This window comes from Meleagris gallopavo, chromosome 15 (assembly GCF_000146605.3).
Source record: "Meleagris gallopavo isolate NT-WF06-2002-E0010 breed Aviagen turkey brand Nicholas breeding stock chromosome 15, Turkey_5.1, whole genome shotgun sequence".
Classification (NCBI taxonomy): Eukaryota; Metazoa; Chordata; class Aves; order Galliformes; family Phasianidae; genus Meleagris; species Meleagris gallopavo.
The window spans coordinates 2,180,225-2,198,782 of NC_015025.2; the positions used below are offsets into that span (position 1 = coordinate 2,180,225).

At 44.7% G+C, this 18,558-nt stretch overlaps 2 long non-coding RNA genes across 3 annotated transcripts in view; both read left to right on the forward strand.

Annotated features, from left to right (window-relative positions):
* Positions 1 to 15,417, forward strand: part of LOC116217202 — a 45,327-nt gene extending 29,910 nt beyond the window's left edge. Inside the window, exons 1-5 of one of the 2 annotated variants that reach the window (XR_004161380.1) lie at positions 3,811 to 5,812; positions 10,117 to 11,487; positions 12,874 to 12,938; positions 14,219 to 14,341; positions 14,468 to 15,417. This is a non-coding gene — a long non-coding RNA (uncharacterized LOC116217202). Of the gene's footprint in view, positions 1 to 3,810; positions 5,813 to 10,116; positions 11,488 to 12,873; positions 12,939 to 14,218; positions 14,342 to 14,467 lie in introns of those variants that run through there. The other variant, XR_004161381.1, reaches the window with a different exon arrangement.
* Positions 15,418 to 15,441: 24 nt separating this feature from the next.
* The window catches only part of LOC116217203, a 4,104-nt gene continuing 987 nt past the window's right edge, over positions 15,442 to 18,558 (forward strand). Inside the window, exon 1 of the long non-coding RNA XR_004161382.1 lies at positions 15,442 to 15,933. This is a non-coding gene — a long non-coding RNA (uncharacterized LOC116217203). The remainder of the gene's footprint in view (positions 15,934 to 18,558) is intronic.

An 18,558-nucleotide genomic window follows, 5' to 3' on the forward strand; every position in this document is an offset into this window, starting at 1 on the left:
TTTTTTTTTTTTTTTTTTTCCATTGTCATCTGCTGCTGCCTTTTCTGTATGGAGAGCATAGCCTGCCCCATTCTGGGAAGCTGGATTAAACTTCAGACGTTCAGGAATGAGTTCCAGTTTGGAAAGAGTCCGTTTCATAGTTCTCGAGAGTCAGTATATTTAAAACTAAAGAAAAGATTCAATGAATTTTACATTTAGGGAGAACACACCAAATTTCTGTTACACAGCTCCAGGTCCGTTGATTTTAACTGATTTGTCTTGGCAAATGATCGGGAGAATATGAGAAGGTAGCAAATTGCAAGACTATGTGAAAAGCCTATGATTTCACCGTCCCGGATAGGTTCTGCTTGCTTCATTTTCTATCATATTACAATAATTGGTCAATAGTCTGATTGCTGTATTCAGGGATTAGTGTCACAGACGATCCATCACAATTCAAACATATGTTCTCTTGGATGTACCGTATTTCTTTCTGTATAATTGCACTTTCATTGTGCACATCAGTCAGAAGAAAAACTCTTCCTCTTTAATATCTGTTTGAACACACTTGTACCAGATGTAGGTTACTGTGGATTTTTTTTCCACCTGGGATAAATCAATACAGATACCCATTGAGCTTTTAAAGACAATGACCGGATTGTGTGAGGGTATTTAGAACCTGGTTAGCTTGTGTATATCACTAGTGTTATTAATTCCTCTGATCTCACTGACTTTCTCTAGGCAAATGTCTTTCCTGTCAGTGTTAATTTTTTTTTTTTTTGCAGTAATGTAAAAGTATTTGTCTTTATAACTTCAGAGGGCCAGAAAAGGTACAAACCCTGTGAATGTGCGCGAAAACTGCAGTTCTGATCTGAGAGGTGCAGTCCTGGAGGTCTGCAGAGATCTACAAAATGCAGGTGGAATTGTATTGTCAGCATTCAGCACTCTCGGAGCCTGCCACTCTTGCTGTGAATTGTTTGCCAATATAATCTCATGAGACCTCAGTATACAGAGCCTGGAAATCTTTTGAATACCTGTCCTTTAACTCTAAGTCTGTGATATTTCAGAACACCTCATAGCCTGAGGTACAGCTCTTTCATGGGGCTTACTAATTTGGGGACAGTTCATATGGGCAGCATTTCTATACTTTTGATTTCTAAGTACCTTTAGAAATCAAGCTATGCAGTGTGTTTACTGTTGCAGGAGTCCGATCTCTTTCCCCGGATCTGGTTGTGTTGAGTCCTGTGAAAGACAGCGGAGACTGCATGGCTTCACTGATGTGCTTATTGGCAAAGCTAATTGAATAGATGTAGTCTTTTGGATCGTGTTCTCCTGGCACACAGGTCTGTTTCAGACAGTTGGGTCTAATGTAGCAGTAAGATATGGATTGTGGGATCATTTTTTCTTTGTTAAAAGTCAAGTTGTAAGTTTTCTTGGTTTAAACAATGCAAGGTGCTCTTCGGAATAAGAAGTAAAGTAATAACCTGTATAATATCCTTGTAGTAATTCCTGTCCTTTATATAAATTGTCATTCCAAAATAAACCTCCTGAGGCTTTTCCTTATAAATACATTTGCAGGTTGAAAAAGTGTACTTCATTGTAAAGATAGGGATTTGACAGAGAAAGGAATAAAGCCTTCCCCAGCTATGGGATGTCTCTACAACAAGTAGAAAGACCTGCTGCTTTGTGTGTAGCTTATGGTGTTACATAGTTATGGTGTTCTGCTCCGTGTTGGCTCTTCGATGGCAGATGTCACCATGGTGCGTGTATGAGGGAAGAGCTACAAGGTGAGATACTTGTAGTATAAGCCAGAGCATTTCCGCTCTAAAAGTTAAAGGAAGTATCAGTGAGCTTCAAAATACTTAAAGATCAACTGACATTGAATGTGTTGAACTGGTTTTATTGCAAACCTTAAAAAACTCACTTCCTCTCCCCTCCCTCTACCTGAAAAAGTACCTAACAATATTCAAGCAAATGGTTGTTGTAGAGTTGTGGATGCTGAACTGAGTAGCAATATGTTTTGCAGATTGTGAAACTTCTCAAAAGAAGTCATGTCTTTGCTAGTTTTGGGGGAATTTTATGCTAAGTTGTGCTTAGGAACCTTCAGTAATGATCACGTAGGGCCCCAATAACATCTGACTGATTCAAAACTATGGTAATGCAGGAGTCTGTTCCTCTTGTGTGCAAAGATTCCTTTGTTCTGGTAATCTTTAAATTCAATGTAAAAGGTAAATCTTAGTTTGAGAAACACTAGATAATTGAAAGTGTCAAATTTACAAAAAAAAATACTAACGTTTACTTCGGTAGCATTACTTATGAGAGTAAAAGCTATGCAATTTCATGGATATCTTCCTGAAGTTAGTTGGGACTCTGGAAATATGTAGTGAGCAAAAATTAGGAAAAAGAGAGGTGATGCCAAGGAGAAGGCCTGGGAGACCTTAGTAAGCCATAGACTTAAACATCTGGCCTCATTTAGGTAGTACAGGGGTAGTTGTGTTGCTTTCCTTAAGCAACGATTATCCCCCTGACCTTGGCAGAGCCATTGGTGTGTGCCAAGCAAAAGACACTTGAACGTACCTTGCAAAATAGGACAGGAGAGAAGTCCTGCCCCACTAGAAAAAGGAAGAAAAACCCCAAAGCTTTATGTGCAGCACATGGGATGCAGGGAGTCAGATTCACATTCATTGGCGTAGCACCAAAACATGCAAGAGCTGCTTCCTCTGTAGTTGCTGTGGCCTTCATTCACAACAGTTTCCATTACTGTTTGCTGTTGGGCTACCAACAGTTTCCTTGTCAATAGCTAGCAGCTCATGTGGGTTTGTATGGAGTCATGTGGATGTTGTTTGCTTTTTGAGAGTCTGAATTTACATTCATGCACTTGAATTAGATCTCTGAGTACCTATCTAAGTAAATATTGTAATTATCTGAAGCTGATCCAGAGCTTTTCTTACTCGAGCCCCACTTGTGCTTTGGGAGTCAGTACAAGGGCTGACTTCACCAGAGACAAAGCAATCCAAGGAGATGCATGAGGGTGGGCAGCAGTGGACACTTCAGACAAAAATCAGGAACTGTTTGTTGCAGTGAGTTTTAGAAGAAGATATAAAGCATTCTCCTTTAGTTTACCACATGCCTGATTTATGCTTTCTGTCTGTTTTCATTATCCCTCCTAAATGAGCAGTGCCCTGAAGCCATCGATTGGGTGGGCTAACATAATTCATTGTTCCCTAGTGCTTGAAAAACGTAGCCTTGCTCTGTTAGTAGGTATGTTGAGATAATAAATTATATAGCAACAATGGATGTAATGAGTCCTTATACTTAAGAAATGGTTTCAAATCACACCACTCTAAAATAGTTACTGTTCTTTCTGCTTGATAGTGTAATAGTGGGGAAAAAAACAAAAAACAAAAAACCCACAAACAGAGCCAAAGGATGATGCTGGTGCTGTGCTGGGGGCTGTCCTGTCCCCTCCAGAGGCCGTGAAATAAAGAAGCTAGAAAAAGGAAACAAATTAATTTACGCCTCTGGGGACAGGAGGAGTGACTTGAGTGGTGCATGGGAAGAGAAGTGCTGGAGAGCAAAAGGAAGCTGAGATGATGGATGGTGTGATTAAAAACCAGGCAGTGCTCTCTGCTTTGGCCACAGTGGATGAAGTGGGTGAAGCTGCACGCTGCCGTGCTGCCCATCAGAGCCGTGTCAGTTACCCTGAAACCAGAAGGCCAACAGAGAGGTTTTTCCCTTTCCCTCATAATCTTCTTTCTCAGTTGTATGAATGAGCAGTGAGGACCAGTAAAGCAGAATTCACAGCAGTGATGTTTCTCAGAATGTTTTCCCTTCATTTGCTTAAAACAAACAACATTCCAATTTTCTCTGTCTGCATCTTTGGGTTTTATTTAATGCAGTCATTTTAAATTTACTCTGATATCTGCCCTTGCAGCTGTAGACTGTGTTCTGCAACCCCAACTGAACCAAACTGCGAGTGGAGGGCTGAGCCCATTGCCTGAGAAGCACAACTGCAGTTTTGTGTTTCAGCTCTGTTCGAAAGCACAGGGATTGCACTGCAAAGGCACTGAGGAGGGACCACGATGCCACCTGGACCAGTTTCAGTGTGCCCAGCTGATCTCAAGTCAGACCTGAGCAGTGGTACAGTGTCAGGCATGTGAGATATTGGTGCCGGGCCGCACAGCCCCTTCCAGAACAGCGCTATGATCCGCTGAGCCTGGTACTGGAACTCTGGTGCAGATCCACCCACAGCCCGAGGTGTGGCTGTCAGCATTGCAGCACCAGGGGCTGCCAAGGCCTTTCGTGTCCTTTGGGGCTCTCGATCTTTTGTTGGCCCTCTGTGCCCGACACAGAGCACAGGCTGTGCCTGAGCCCCTCCCCAGCACTGAGACCTGAGCTGGGCCTCACCCTGTAGGGCAGAGCCGTTCCAATGGGGAGAGTGGAGGGGACCCAGGAAGCCCAGGGCAGCCTCTCGGGAGTACTGACAGTGCAGAGGCAAAGACTGGTTTGGCTTTGGAAACTGGACTCCTCCCACTATCCCTGGGCAGAAGCATAGAGAACACCATTCCTAGTCATGCCTTCTTCCTCAGGACCTGCCTGGAGGCTCCGGGGAGCTCAGGGCCATGCTCTGGACTCCTGTTATTTCAATGCAGAATCTCAGAGGACACCGATCCCAGTCCTATCCTCTTCCTGAGGGCTCACCTGGAGGCTACAGGGAGTTCAGGGCTGTTCACTGGACTCCTTTCATGGTCCCCGTGCAGAAGCATGTAGGACACCAGTCCCAGTCCTGCCCACATCCTCAGGACTTGCCTGGAGGCTTCAGGGAGCTTGGTGCCATCCACTGGACTTTTCCCTTTTTGTCAGTGCTGAAGCTAGAGGGCACCACTCCCAGTCCTGCCCTGTAATAGAAATGCTAAGTCATGGCCTGAAGCAGTGATTGAGCACCTGGTGGGAAGGCAGGGCCAACCCAGGGGTGCTCTGCCAGCAATGCACCTGATTGACTGGAAGGGCTGGAGCCAGGATCCACCCCTTCCCAGACCTCATTTAAGAGTTGCCAGTGGAGGTGAGGGTATTTCCCGTTGGAGATCACTGTCTACCTGAGGCCTTCCAAAGATAAGCAGTTTTTTCCCTTTGTTTCTGCACCTGTGGCTGCAGCATTTGGGCTCATTCTTATTTATTGTAGCCAAAGACTTTTCCACCTCGCTATTATCATATTGTAGTCTTAGGTGCCTTTTTCCTGAGACTTCAGTGAAGAAGAGGTGAGAGGTTTTGGGGAAGGATAAGGATGGGAGATGTGGAAGGAGGTATTTTGAAGAGCAGCAGCTGGCCCAGGGGCTCTCTGGCAGATGATGACTCTTCAATGCCAAGATGGAAATGGAGAGCCCCTGCTGTGCCACAAACAGATATCGCGACATCTCCAGGCAAGCATATCATGATGTTATAGTGCTTGCCTGTACCTGATGGAGATGGATCCACCTCCTTTGGTTTCTTCTCAGGAGGTAGGTCCACTTCTATGGGCTCAACATCGCTCTTTGGTGGGTCTACGTCCATTGCCTTGGGCTCACTGCTACTCCCCAGAAGCCTCTGCTTCTTTGGTAGAGGAGGATTCATTGTCCTCCTTGGAAGTTCCCACAGTGGGAGGGAAGGATGTGTCTATTTGAGCTCTCTGTCTCAGATGTGTGCTTCCTCAACAGAAGTCGGTCAGCGAGTGGTGTTCTGTTGTCAGGGTCCCTGTTTCTATAGCAGTCAGCAGGGAGGTGGCTCGGGACATCATAAGGCCATGGCAGTGCGACCCTAAGAATGTCCCATGAGAACCAAAATACGGCTGTGTTGGGTGAGGGAAGGCTATGGCCTGACAGTTGTCCTGCTTGTCACCAGTGGGATTCTGCGGGGCTTCATTTTAAGGTCCTTTCTCTTGAATGTTCTCACAGTTGATTCCAATAGAGATCTGGCAGTTGTATGAAGTGAATTTGTAGGTGATGCTAAGCTGGGAGGAGTGTTGACTCTGTTGAGGGTAGAGATCTTGCTCTGAGATCTGGACAAACGTGAGGGTGGTCCCCATCTGCATGAAGAAGAGCAAGAGCTGGGCTCTGCATGTGGGATGGGGTGACCCTGGCTGCATGTACAGACTAAGGGGCAATGGGCTGGAGAGCAGCCCTGCAAAAAAGGGATCTGGGCGTTCAGGTTGGTGGCAACTTGAATCTGAGCTGGCAGTGCATCCTGGCAGCCTGAAGGGCCAGTTGTACCCTGGGCTTGTCAGGCCCAGCAGTGGGGAAGCGAGGGAAGCGGTTGTCCCGCTCTGCTCTGTGTTGTGTGGCCTCACCTCCAGCCCTGTGCAGGTTCGGGTACCACAACACAAGAAGGACGTAAAGCTATTAGAGTCTGAAGGAGGACTGCAGAGATGGGGAAAGGTCTAATGGCACGGTGTGTGAGGAGCAGCTGAGTTCCCTGGCTTTGCTCTGCCCAGAGCAGAGGAGCTGAGGGCGGCCCTCATGGTGGCTGCAGCTCCTCACAGGGAGCGGAGCGCAGTGCTGGGCTCTGCTGTCTGTGGCAGCGACAGGGCCCAGGGAACAGCATGGAGCTGTGTTGGGGGAAGGTCAGGTGGGTGTTATGGAAAGGGTCTGCACCAGAGGATGGTGGGCACGGCACAGGCTGCCCAGGGCAGTGGGCATGGCCCTGAGCTGTTGGAGCTGAACGACTGTGTGTTTGGGTGGTCCTGTGTATCGTCAGGGGTTGGACTTGATGATCCTGTGGGTCCCTTCCAACTTGGGATATTCTATGATTCTATGATATCAGCGGTTTGCCTGGGAAATACCAGATTATTTTTTCTTCCCATTTTTTGTGGCATTTGAACTCTTAGTTTCACTTCTAAAGCTAGGAGAGGAATTGGCTAAGGGTAGGGGAAGCTGTTTCCTTATTTTCTATTCTCGTAGGTGGGGACTGTGTATTTTCTGCCCGAATTTGTGGGAGCTGGTGGTTCTCCCCATTGGGCTTGGGGGTCTCTGGCTCTGACTGTGGCTCAGCCCCATTCACAGGGCAGGGCTCTGGGGCCTGTGTTGCCACTGGGGCCGTTCCAGTCTGCTGGCCAGACTGCCTTGCAGCTGCCTTGCCTGTGAGGGAAGTGCTGATAGTTGTCAGCGTTTGCTGCGGAAATCATCTCGTTGGTGTGACTGATGTTTCGGAGTAATGAGCTGAGAGAAATTAAGAAGTGATAGCGCATGGTTAGCTGGGCTGCATGGCAAGCAGATCTGGTGGGCTGCCTTATAAGGCACTCCTGGATGCATCTAGACTTGCAAATCACCTCTTTTAAGAAGGCCAAACTGTCTTTCAGTTATTGTTCTGGGAAGCTCAAATCACTGGGCGTATAATTCATTTCACGTGGAATTTCAGGGTCAGACATAAATGTTATCCACTTTAGAGGAAAAGCTTTAGAAAAAGGAGTGGGAAGCTGAATTGATATTTGGAAAAATGAAGAATGTTTAAAATATTTTTTTTTTTTTGCAAAAGAAGCCCTCGGCAAATCGTTGTTCCACTCCACTTCTGGCTGGTCTCAGATGCTTGTCTTCCAGAATGTCTGAGTATAGATGAATCACAACACGATCCTGGGAATTCTGCAGCCGTGTTTGTTATCCTGTATATGGGATCGGACACCACTGGAGGATAAAGAGTGAAGTGTGTAGTTCATGAACCTCACCTCATAACACCATGGTGTATGGTTAGATACATATGTGCAGCTCGTAGCTCCAAGGAGAGGGAATAAATAAGAGTAGTGTTGTAGAATGCATAACATGGCTCATTGATACTGAAGCTGTGTTGGAAAACTAATACTGATTAGTTTTTCTGCAATGTCATGGTCAGAAAAATGGGTTAGAAGAAGAGGGGAAATAGATGTATTTTTGTTTGTTTGTTTTGAAAAATAAAGGGCAGAGCAAAGCAGTGGCAATTTGAAATTGGAGTCATTGCCATTTCAAGCATATATTTCTCTTCTTGTTGACAAAGCATTGAAATCTGCATAAGAATCTCCTTTTTCTAGCCTTGAATTTAGATTCCTGGTGTAAAGCTCCCTAAATAAAGCCAGACCCTTTTAGAAGCTGAGTTCTTTTCCTAAGAAAGCTTGTATAAATCCTTTTGATAAACAGAATTTGGCGCTGAGCAGGGAGGAAATGTGCTTTATGGGTGGCAGCATGAGAATACCCATCAGTCTTCCAGTGTTCTGCCCTTTCCCTTTTCTAATTTATTTTTCCAGATAGACTGTACCAGTCTGTTTGCTCTGAGTTTCAGTGGGTGTGAATGAACTCAGTACCAAGATCTTTATTTTAGCTATGTGAGTGGATGTTAGGCTGTTATTTGATCAAAGACATGGCATTTCTCTCAGCTAGTGGAACAAGACTTGTAGCTTCTTGTCCTTCTGGTCTGCCAGCTCTGGCTACTCGACGGTATTGCTGATAAATGAACATCTAGAAGGGCCTCAAGAAAAAACTGTGTATAGTTCAGCTTCTCCTCTTCCCCAGTTCTAAAAGTTCTAAATAAAATGTAAGAGAGAATCTTCCAAATTCAGGTGGTAAAAGGTCTTAATGCTTTAATTTGTAACTGGGATTGTTCCTAATGCTCATAAAAAGACTCCACTGCCAGCACAGAATTGGGCTACAGGACCTGCCTGCTGGATTAAATTCTGTAGATTGATTATATGCTATTTGAGATGGAATGTTTCTTTTTTTTTTTTTAGGATTGTAAACCGTTGAGGTCACTGAGACGTATTGATATATCAATCACCAGCAACTTGCTAGAGCTTGAAGTAGTTGAATTGTCCCACACAGAACTGTTAAGTAAAACCTTATAATCACTTCTGGAATTGTAGCTCTGAGCTATGACTATGCCTCTGGTGTGTATGTGTGAGCTGCAGATAGCATCCTTCCTCATCCTCCCACTGTGCTCCTCGTTGGCTGAAGGTATCACCATCAACTTTCTACCTCACACAGCGGTTTCTGTCTGAGCAAGGACTTTGTTACCTCCCAGTTTTTCTGTGGCACCTCCATACACTGTTAGTCCTCTCTTCCTATCCTGATGTCTTCTCTTTGTCCCAAGATGCCAGGCCACTTTAAAAGTATTTTCAAATTATTTCCATCCTGATTTCTTTGTGTTGTCCTTTTTCTTGATGAGGAACACCCTAGAATCTTCCACAGAAAAAAAACATTCCAGACTTCTGCGTCCTTTACCTGTATAATCAATTATTCCTGTCAAGGCTGTTGTTCTACAGTGTGCCCAGTTCAGGATCAGTACGTGTCCTTTGTCCTCTCTGCTTGTATGGATTTACCTGAGTTTTTCTTCAGCCTGCTTTCCTTTCATTGCTGATAGTCACGAGGAATTCTTAGTTGTGTGCTGCTGCATTCAGTTTCCTTGACACATTCATTTTTGATGTAGGACAGGTGCTGGTGATAGCAGAGCCCCTGTTCTCCGTGAATGACTTGTGCTGAGCCAGCGTTTATTGAGCTCTGATCTGCAAATTTTGTGACGAGTCTCAAAATAGCTTTAGGCTATCTCTGTGAAATTGTGGTTTGTACCGCTTTGAATGTAGTCCTGCTGGCCGGAGATGGACAAGATGGAGATGTTGTGATACTGAGAAAAGTGTTGGCATTTGATACTTTGGATTTTTTCATTTTTAGAGAATATTGGGAACCACCGAAATTTAGTGAAGGAACTTTATTGGTGTGGTTGTATCAGGTGTACCTGATTTCATGATGGTATTTGGCCTTTTAGTAGAGTTCAGTGTCTGACTCCTCAAAGCAGTGAACAGAACAAGTTCCAGGTGATACCAAGGCTGATACACCAAGGCTTTTATGAAGCTGTCACAGAAATGTTATCTATCCTTATCAGGCCGATTGGCATGTGACATCCAATACTGAGACATTCCTTCCTCTGTGTTTGATGAAATAGGTGCTGTTATGTAAGGTGCATTGAGGCGCTGGAGCTTAGCTTCAAAGCACAGTGATGGCAATTGGAGGGCAGGGACATGACAAGTCAGAATCATATTGTGAGCCCAAACTCAGCAAACCATTACTGCTAAACAGGGGCCTTAGGCATGTGCTTTAAGTTTCTCTGATTCCTATAAGACTTAAACATCTGTTTGTTGCTTTGCAGAATAGATGCCCAAGAGCCCTGTTTGTGCCTAGGGAGATCGGTGTGCTTGCGTATCCTGTGTGCTCTTCAGCAAGGACTTGGCAAGAACCAGCCCTGGATGTTCGGCAAGGGAGCAGCAATGAGAGAGGCGAGCCCAGTTAGTGGTGGGAGTCCTGAGCCAACGGGTGGCTGTGCCTCTGTCTAGACCGAAGAGGTTTGGACATTTTCAGATTAGCTTTGGATAAGCCTCTGAACTTCTGGATGCTTCTCCTAACCAGATCAAACCTCTCAAAAGCTTGAGGTTTGTCCATCACTAATTTTCATATGAGTTACATTAAAAACTCTTAAGTTGAAATATTTCTTATTTTAAAAATAGAATAATAAAACAATAAATCAGAAGGAAACGCATGGTGGAAAAAAAAAGTAGAAAACAGATGAAAAGCAAAAGGGAAAAGTGAACTTCGTAAAAATACCATACATGCCAGACCCTTCAAATATGATTTCCTGCATATTGCACTTTAAAAAGCATGATATTACAACATGCTCTCACATGCAGGGGCCAAAAATATGAAAGAATAAAGCCTTGTTTGATCTCGAGTGTTGAATGGATGTCATTTGACCCATCCATGATCTGATCCTAGACCTAGGACATGTCAGATGATTTTCCACTCAATGAGTGTCTGCACCACTCCCTTGTCTCTTCCCCACCCTCTTGTTGGACAGATAGTGCTGACACGCTTCCTGTTATGGGCTGCTGCTCCGGCTCTCGCGCCTGCTGGCACCGAGCCGCCTGTGGCTTGGGCACAGCACTTCAAAAGCCATTTCTGGCACATGGACGAAATATTTTGAAGTGAGTTTGGGTGGTTCCCAAAAAAACCTGCTCCAAGCGAGCAGAAAGAAAGCTTACATTATCTCATGTAAAAGACCCAGATCCTCTCCAGAGCCTGCCAGAGGTTTATGAAATGCTGCGTTGCTTCTGAGAAGCCTTGACAAAAATAAAAAGCATGAACATGATGCTGAGAAAACAGCTCAATTGTCTGCTCTTAATTTCTCAGGATCTATAATGTACTTGATGCCTGTCTTGTAAACGGTGCAAAGTACTTGTTTTGTAGTTGTTCAAAGCCAATTGCACGTGTGATGGAAGCTATGGAAGATGAAAGGGGGGAAACTTTAAAAATGACACAGAAGTTATGGCCACTACTAACACATCTTTTGAAATCAGTGTTTTATGTGATTTTTCATTACTTAGTGAAAGTTTGTTGTACAATTAGACCTTGAGAGCTTTGGAGAGAAGATGCAGGCTGAAAAGCAGATGCACATTATATTTTGATACAGAAACAGTGGTTGCTGGAGTCTTTGACAACAACGTCTTGAATCAACATGGAGTAACAGGTACATTGTTTTCTTATCAATGACTGGGCACGGAGCTGGCATTCTAGCTGGTTGTATTCTGAAGCTTTCTGCTCAGCAGTTCTTTTCCTGTAGTAAATAAATTGCAGTGGCTTGAAGCTGAGTAGGCTTCAAGGCTACAAAATACCTTGTGCTGCAGATGAGCAACGCAGAGGCTCAGCTAGAGAAAGCTGAGCTGCTTCTCTCCACGTCAGGAAAACAGTTTGGCTGCGTTAGAAGTGTGCATTTGGTGCCTGTGTTGTGGGACCTGGCACCATCTCCTCCCGGGAAGCTTGTGAGATGGGGCAGGCAGCCTCCAGCTTTGTCCCCACCTGCTGGCTGGCAGCACTTACTGGTTTGATAAACCAGGTGGGGAAAATTGGCTGTGTAAATAGCTTTTAAAGAGCAGCGTATCTTCTTCAGTCTGCTTTTTTGGGGTACGAAATGGGGAGTGTCTAAATATGGGAAAGCTGTGAGGGAGAACAGCAAACTGGTATGGTTCTTGCTGGGGAGCAGTGAGCAGCAGGCCAGCAGCATCACTGCAGTGCAGCCTGCAGCACTGGGAGCCTCCGTGCCACCACATGCATCTCCCAAGTTGGAAGGGACCCACAAGGATCACTAAATCCAACCCCTGGCTCCACACAGTACCGCCCAAAATCCAAACCCCGTGTCTAAGAGTAGTGTCCAGAGACTGCCAGCGAAGTCTCAACTTGGGATATTTCTCTTTACAATGGTTTAAATAATTGCTATATCACATTGTTGGTCAAGCGGTCACTGTCAACGGTTTACGGGCTGGTTCGGCCCGGTTCCGTGACTAGAAGGGCGGAGGGATCCGGCGGGATCCCGGCGACCCCCCGGGAAAAAAAAAAAGAAAATAAGGGACCCCCGAAATAAGTTGAAAACAGTGGCAAACAATCTGAGGTTAAAACAAGTAATTTACTAAATATGGTATCAACAGAATTTTTATAAGGGAGAAGGAAGAATGGTGAAATTGATGGTAGGATCGGCCTTACCACAACGCTGAGATGGAGAAGCGCAGGCAGAGAAGCGCAGGCGAGAAGCGCAGGCAGAGAAGCGCAAGCGAAGCAGCGCAGGCAGAGAAGCGCAAGCGAAGCAGCGCAGGCAGAGAAGAGAGCATCAGGTGACCTTGCCGGGAGTTATATCTCCTCGCTGACCGCAAAGCCCCCTGGGGAAACGTAGCTGCTCTTCTCCGCTGGACAGGCACCCGGAACTTGAGCATCAGCAGTCAAACCCCCAGTACATTGCATGATGTTATGATGTGGAACACCGATAATGAAAAATCATGAAACCATGACAGTCACTTTCTGAGAGAAATATCTGTGGGACGTTTAACACTTTCTTCCTTCAAAATGTTTTTCTTCTTTCTAGCTTTTCTCCTTTAACACGGCATGACCAAGCCGGACAGGTGGAAACCTGAGCAGAGGTGTGTCCAGGTGAATTTGGTGTTGGTTTTTTTTTCACTCTTTATGTATAGTGATCTAAGATGAAATCTATTATCTCTTTTGGCAGATAACTGCAAATTTACCTAATCTCAGACCTTAGGCTATGAACAAAATACATCCTGGACAGTGCTTAGGCTGTTGTAGGGAAAGAAGGTGAGATTTTGCCCTGCTGTGTGTAACTATAACTTGTGTATGATGTGTCCATTGCTGGTACCGGTAAACAGAAGTGCATTGCATTCGAGAGATTGCTCGGTGGTGAACTCCATCCAGGAGTACTCAGATCATCTGTGGTGAGATTAATATTGTTAACACTGCAATCTCCTGCTTCATTGAGCTTGTTATATTAGTCATCATTTTTGTACTTTACAAACCATATGTATTTCTTTTCACTTTGCAAAGAGGCATGGAGGTGCATTAAGTAAAAACATTGAGATAACAAAAACCAAAGCCTTGTTTTTCAGGTAACATAGATGAGGAAAATCAAATTTTACTTGCAAAATCAGGGAATCGATCCTAAAGTCATGAAAGTGCTTTTGAAAATTGTGCTGTTAGGCTTTTCAGTGTAATTATTTGTTATTCTTCCAGTGAAATGCCATTTCTTTCCTCTGCTATGCCCGTAAGGAGGGTTCTGTCACCAACTCGTTGGATAATGTTTAGTCCTTCAGTTCATTATAGCAGCTTTCTTTTGCTTATTCAAAATGCATAACTGATGGAACACACTTGGTCTGTTTATTGAGAACATAGTTGTCAATCAAGTTTGCAGCACAAGAATTGTTGCATGTGCAAAATTCCCTTTTCTTGTGCATCCTGCGGTGTTTCTGTTTTTCACCCCCTTAAATATTCCTGCCACTAAAATAGTGTGAAGAAACTGGATGGCACTATATTCATTGTCAGCTGAAAGAGTCCACTGCAGCCCTGTGAGAGTGGTTTTGTTTTGTTTTGTTTCCCTAATGCTGGCTTGTGACTGCAGTGAAAGGGCAGCTGTAAACATGAGGGCTTTGTTCTGCCTGTTGCTCATCAGCTGCAAAAGACTTGATTTCTTGATGAAAAGGGAAGTGAAGAGTAGCACTGGCTAGATAACAAGTGTTGAAAGAGAAGCTGTACTGTTCATCTTAATAGCACGATCTGCGTATCTCAGTTGGGCAGAAAAATGATATATTTTTCCACTTATCCTCTCATTTGAAGTCAAACAAGATTTCTCACAGAAGGGTTTTCAAGTTGAGGGCAGATGTCAAAGTATCTGATCCTAGTGCTGCTTTGTTTTCTAACAGGACAGTCCCCCACCAGCGTGGATGCCCTCACCCCACTGGAGCTGGTGGCCTTGGTGTGTCTCAGCCAGCACTGACCTGCCCAGGGATGTGGCTGCAATGGCTTAACGTTGGCAATTAATAGAGGTAATGTGATGCTATCAACATTTCACCATGGCCCAGTGCCACTGTTCTCAATGAAAGTCCATGCTTTAGCTTCAACACATACATGTCTTCTTAGCGTGCTAATTGCAACTTTTCCTCCTTTGCCAGAAATTCAAAATGCCAAGAATGTTGCTTAGAAAGAAGCATGTGATCCAGATTTTCTGGTCTGCCCAAGCTGTGTTTGAAGCAAGACCAGGCGAGGGAAAACAAGTGTGACTTGGAGCTATTTTTGATGGCTTGATCCTGGGACTAGTCCAGCTTCTGTAGCAAGTTAGAATTGCTCTAGTTTCGTGCAAGCCCTGCTTGAATTGATGGCATCATGGTATGTGAATCTGTCCCCCTTTTGATTGGAGCCCATCTCCCCATGCTGTGGGCTTGCAGAGCTGGTGTATTCCCAGCGTGGCAGAGTACAGCCTTACTGCATTATGTCTGTAGAGAATGCTGCATAGGCCACTCCATCCTTGGGCGAATAACCGATGGAGAATGTGTGTAGTATCCCACTATTGTCATAGCTGAGGTGATCCAAACAGCATATATGTGGGGCTGACCGTGGTCAGTGCCGTGAACATGAGAGGAGCTGCAGCAAAGGATACCTCCTGAAGTAACTCCTGAGGAAATGTGCTTGATATCCCATTGCTCTTCCAGGAGCTGCAGGCTGTGCCTGTGGAGCTGTGCAGGCTGCCAGACGTGGTCCCATCACCTCGGTGTGGTTTTGGCCCCAGAGGAGGCTGCTGGTGAGGGGAATGCCTGCAGGGAACAGAGGTGTGGTCTTCCCTTGTGCCCCTATGCTCTGTTCTGTGCATACAGCTGTGCATTTGCTGGCAGTCTGAGATGAGCAGCTCTGCTGCTCCTGGAGCCGAATGGCTATCCAGATTAGTTCTTTGTATTCTGCATGGCTTTCTAGTGAAATAAAACAAAACCAGAACACAGCCATATCTACTCTGCTGTTGCATGAACTGTGTTGTTAGAGAATCTCAGCCTGACATTTAAAGTGTGGTTTCCCCTCAACCATCCTTCCCCCCTCCCCCCCCCCCTTCGTGGTTTCCCCTCAACCATCCAACCATCCTCCCCCCCCTTTTTTTTTTTCTCCTCTGGACCCAGAAGGCTAAAATGTGTATTTATTGTATTTATAGTATGCTGCAATGACTGGCAATAGTGAGCTTATTTAGATAGTGGGAATGGTTTTTCTGTGATAACAGAGGTGAAAAGCCTCAGATAAAGCTGAAAGCCTTGTTGGTAATTGGGCTGGAATTGCTCTAATTTGTTAGTCTGTTTTAAAAGTTTAAAATCCAAAATGCAATAAATAGCTGAGTGAAAATGAGCACAGATTAAACCCCGCATTCACTCTGTAATAACAAATACTGTGGAGGATATTTCTGAACTTGAAGCTTAGGCACTATGATTACATTTAAACTATCTGATTTTTTTTTTTATATGTGCAGTAAAGTGCTCAAGCACATCAGCTCTAAATGGATGTGTAATCCTGTGACCGTTCCCTGTTCAGCAAAGTTCTTCAGCACATACTTCAGTCACAGAAAAATCCATGGGTCTGAAGTAAACGTTGAGAGTTCAAGGTGTGTTGAAGTGCTTGTTTAACTCCTGTCCCATGCATCTGTAACAGTGTGCTTAACCTTTCAGCTTTGTTTTCGATGCTTGACAATGGGAATAAATGTTTGCAAATGCTTTGTCTAATGTTCTGTCTCTAGCTACGGAGAGGTAGGTAAGAGTAACCCCTGGAACAAGTGCTTCTCTCATGCTTTTGCTGCTTCAGTAGTTCATCACTTTGCATCATTCGGTATTATCACCTCAGGGAGTTTGCTTCAGCAGAAACTAAAGGTCCGATTCAGAAAGACACGAGACAGCAGTTGAGGTCGGTTTGGAAATATGTGAACTCTTTTTGGGTCTCAACACATTTTCTAGATCTGAAAAATTTCGTCAAGGAATTTGAAGAACTTCTGCAGTACCAGTCTGTAACAGGGGCAGTTATTCTTTAACAGGTTGTTGTATGCTACTGGAGGCAGTTAGGGAAAGAAGCACATACCTGGATTGTTTGTTAGTGAAAAGAGTTCCTTCATTCCAGCACTCAGAGTAAGTATGAGAATATAATGCAGATTGCCAGCATCAGTGAATAGCAGATGGTAATTTCCTGTGGTTGAACAAATGAAAACATGCAAAAAAGGGATTAAGTCAGTGAATTAGTGCTCTAGTGTATGTGTTGGAGAACTTCTGCTTACTGTGTTCCTGGGTGACAAATATTTGAATCAATATTCTCAAAAAAGCCATCGAACAACCCCCAAACGCTGTAGAGTGCACTGACTAAAGTGAGCGGAGAAATATATTGGGATTTCTTAGTGGAGTGTTCCTCAGAGAATCATTCTCTACTTGTGTGTTACAACAGGAGCAGCAGAGACTTCCATAATCTCAGGTAGGAAACCCTGAAATTGTCCTATGCCATGCCCTTCTGTCATCCCTTCTGGGCAAGCTATAGGTGCTGCTGTTGATGTTTGTCTGTGTGCTGCACTGATTTGCTTTCATAGCAATTGGGGATTTCAGGCTCTTTATTAATGTCAGTAATTATTTAAAGTATCTGAGCTTAGTGTGTGCGCCTGCAGTGGGGCCACTGGGGGAGAATATAGGTTAGAGTGTGACCATGTAATTACTCTGAGGTAAACAAAATGATGAAAAGTATACAATTTACATTAGGCGTTGTTACTGATGCCTTAACACCTCTAGCAATGCCATGAGACCAGCAGCACCAGCCCCTGTGCCCAGCTGCTGCCCAGCAGTGGGTCAGCCTGCTCTGCTTGTAGGATCAGCACTGTCTGTGGTTGATGCTGCAATTGAAGCTTGGCTCTCTAGAGCTGGTCCCTGGATCAAGAAGTGCATGCTCATTAAAGTGAATTCAGTCCCATCAGAGATTTGTTACTGACTGCATAAATTGGGGGTAAGCACTGTTGAGCTCCATGTTATTTATTTCTGCAGTACATGTTGTCTGTGCCTTGAGCATTATAGAGGGACTTTCAACTAAGGGAAGAAATGGGAGAAAAATAAAGCCCTTCAGAGATGAAAACCAACCGCAGCTGTGCTGTTTGTAGAGGAACTCGGAGACCCTGATAATGGGAACATTAAAAATGCATATCCATGTGACCCAGCTCTATGGTCTGCTGGTTAAAGAGCAGTTTGCTGCCAGAGAGGTAGCTTGCTGCTCCCACAGCAACCGAGCCCTGCAGGCAGCATGCACAGCGAGGAGCTCCAGGCTGCCATGCCATCAGGCAGTGCTTCTTAGTCTGTCTTTTCCGCATGCTTCGGCACACCCTAGCTTGAGGTGGGACTGGAAGTGAAAGTTCTGGAATACTCAAGGAAGACCATTCTTGTGGTATTTCCATCCCAGCCAAAAACAGGAAGCACTGGAAAACCAGCCAAAAAGAAAAAATAAAAAATAAAAATCAGACTGCTGGGGAGCTTGCCAGCCTGGTTTCCAAGCCAAAAGGATTTGGAAAAGCATCCGAATGTTTCAGAGGTTATCCAGACCAGAATAGAAGACTTTCCCTCGCTGCTTGGTGCATGGGTGAATTGCAGCCTTCTGAGCTGTGCTGTGACTGGGTAGTTCCTGTACTTGGTTCTGCTTTCCCAACCTTAAAACATATTTCCCCATAGCTGCCCAGGCAGCCTCAAAATGCAAGCACAAGTCTTATTCCTGAAAAGAGTGAATGGAGAAGGAAAACGCAAAGCCAGTCATGAGGCTGTTCTAGAAGTGTTTTTATCTGCCATCCACTCCAGGTGTCACTTAAAGGCAAGCAGCCTTTTCCGTTGTCCATCAGCCTTAGCCTATCCCAAACTCTTTCACCACTGCTTCCATAAAGGTGAGACAGGTATGAAGGGTGTTTTCCCCCTTCACTTTGCTCCTCAGCAGTGCTTTCCCTAGTTTGCCAAATCTGATCACTCTGTTGTTGCGTCCAAAGAGGACATGTATTGCTATAAGCCATCAATATTAATGACGTATTGTTGAGAAGAAAGGCCTTGAAAGCCATGCTGAAGTGTACGTTTGTGGAGTAGTTTGAGTTTTGGCTCACGTGTTCTTTTGAGTGAGTTTTAGCCAAACTGCTTGTGTCAGTTTTACAGACCCAGGGTGGTCTTAAAGACAAGAATGTTAATGGCTTCTTCCTGTCAAATTAGTTTATGACCAAACGTGTTTCTTT